This window comes from Monodon monoceros, unplaced genomic scaffold (assembly GCF_005190385.1).
Source record: "Monodon monoceros isolate NGI ecotype Baffin Bay Population unplaced genomic scaffold, NGI_Narwhal_1 Super_Scaffold_4, whole genome shotgun sequence".
Classification (NCBI taxonomy): Eukaryota; Metazoa; Chordata; class Mammalia; order Artiodactyla; family Monodontidae; genus Monodon; species Monodon monoceros.
The window spans coordinates 577008-579317 of NW_021703781.1; the positions used below are offsets into that span (position 1 = coordinate 577008).

Genomic DNA, 2310 nt, shown 5'->3' on the forward strand with positions numbered 1-2310 from the left:
GGAGGGGAGGGGGAGGGGCGGGGACCTGGGCGCGCGGCCCCGGCGGGGGTGGGGGCCGAGCGGCAGCGGCTGCGGGGCGTGGGGGTGTGGGGGGTCAGCCGGGAGGGCGGCTCCGGAGCTCAGAAGCCAGAAGCCGCGGGAGCCCGCGGATGGGCGGTGGAGGAGGGAGGCGAAGGAGGCGTGGGCGCGGGGAGCCGGGCGGCCTCGCGGTCCCAGGAGAGCCCTCCGAGCGCGGCGTGCGGGCGGGAGGGTCGGACCCGCTTACCTCCTCCGTGCGCCCCCGGCCCCGCGGCGCCGGCCGGTCCTCTGCGCGTGTGGCGCAGCAGCCCGGAGCCGCCCGCTCTCCCCGCGCTTTCCTGCTGAGCAAGATGTCGCCGCCGGCGCGGCGGCCCGCGCTCCTGCAGCAGCCGGGAGGGCAAAACGCCGCCTCAGTCCCAGGAGCAGATGCCTACCGCGCGCGTTTCCAGGCCCCGGGCCCCGGCCCCCGCCCCGCTCGGTGTGGGCGGCGGCTTCGGCGCTGCGCGCGGGGACGCGGGCGACTCGGCTGGCCCGGTCCCCTGCCGCTGCAGGACGCATCCGGGAACGGGGCCGCCCCCCCAGCCCGCGACGTTCTGTGTTCTCTTCCCGACACCTGCGCCGGTCGCGCTCCCCAGAAACAACCCCAAGTCCGCACGTTGGCTCTTGCTTCCTTCTCTCTGTTCACAACACCTGTTACTCTGGCTTTAACCCCTTTTCAACGCTTTGGTACAACTCCTTTCTCGTCTACACCCCGAACGTGCTTGAAGCTATTGACTCAAACTGCCAAGCCACCCTCTCAGAGACTCGTTTTCACAGAAAACCTTGGCTGACTCAGTTGCGTTGTGCTAAGTATACAACGTTGCTCTGGTTGTTAACAGTTTCCAACGTGGCCCCATGCAGATTCTTACCCTTTATTAAAAGGAGCCTGGATACATTAGTAACAAAAAAGATCTGAAAGAAAAGAAGTTCGGGGAAATCAAAACATTAGCAATTGAAAAAACAGGCCCGGGCCACGATGAGTTACCCGGTTCCGGCTTCCCTCCTGGATTTCCACAGACTTATGGCTGTTTTCCCTTCTGTCTCCTGTCTCTGCGTCCTGCCCCGCCCCCCATCGTAGCCAGGAGTTCCAGAGGTAGACGCTGGGCCCAAGCCTGTTCTGAGAACTTGAAGTTAGTTGTCCAGAAGTCATTAACATTAATTGTTAATGGCAGTTTTCTGGAGAGACACTTGTTTCCTCCTACTGTTGACACCCCCATGGTGGCCCTGACTTCTCCCCTCCCCAACTTTACCTTCTGTAGCTTGAAATACCCCAGGAACCTTCTAATGTATCCCCCTTTTATTTAAACTGGTTTCCCATGGTTGCAAACAAAAGAACCTTAATAAATATATTAATAACGTGGGGGAAATGACGATGTGCAGTCAGAACACAATCTGTTTCAGTTAGCTTTCGTTGCATAATTAACCACCCGTTGTGGTTTAAAACAACTACCGTGTATTATTTCTCACGATTCTATGAGTTAGCTGGGTAGTTCCTCTGCTGCTTTAGACTCACTTAAAACAGTTGTGTTCAGCTGAAGGGAGAGTTGGGCTGGAAGGTTCAAGATGGCCTCACTCACACACCTGGCACGGAGGCTGGCTGTGGGCTGGGCTGTCTTGATCTCCTCCTTGCGGTCTCATCCTCCAAGAGGTTAGCCTGGCTTCTTCACCTGGCCCTTTCTTCCAAGAGGTTAATAGCAGAAGTTGGAAGGCCTCTGAAGGTCATATACATCTCTTCTGCTGCATTCTAATGCTCAGATAAGTCACAAGGCTAGCCCAGATCCAGGGAGAGAGAAATTCCACCCCTCCACGGGAGTAGCAGCAGCAAACTTACATTGCAAAGGGGCATGCACACTGGATGGAGGAATGTGCAGCTATATCTTAAAATCACAACCACACACGCACAAAGTATATAAGGTATGATACCATTTTTTGTATAACTGAAAAATAGGGTTAGGAATGATTTTTGTTTTGTTTTGTTTTACTTTTCCCTATTTTGCACAGTTAAGTGTACTGCATTCATTCTAATTTTGTAAAGTGCTATTACTAGTCAGGGCTCATCCACTTGGAAGTGACAAAAACCCGACTCAACTAGCTTAAACAGAAAGAATATTTATTGGCTCCAGCAGACCTAGACCCAGGGATCCATCGATGTCACTGGGACTCTACTTCTTTCTCTTGGTTTTTTGACCTCTGCTTTCCTGGGGGGTGAGGGTGGGAGGAGGGCTGGCCTCTTCTCCCACTGCAATGGACTTC

At 55.3% G+C, this 2310-nt stretch overlaps 1 protein-coding gene across 1 annotated transcript in view; it reads right to left on the bottom strand.

The window, feature by feature from the left end:
* The window catches only part of CCSAP (centriole, cilia and spindle associated protein), a 21905-nt gene extending 21627 nt beyond the window's left edge, over positions 1-278 (bottom strand). The window contains exon 1 of the mRNA XM_029244771.1: positions 266-278. The gene's annotated coding sequence lies outside the window, so the exon portion shown is untranslated. The remainder of the gene's footprint in view (positions 1-265) is intronic.
* Positions 279-2310: the final 2032 nt, after the last annotated feature.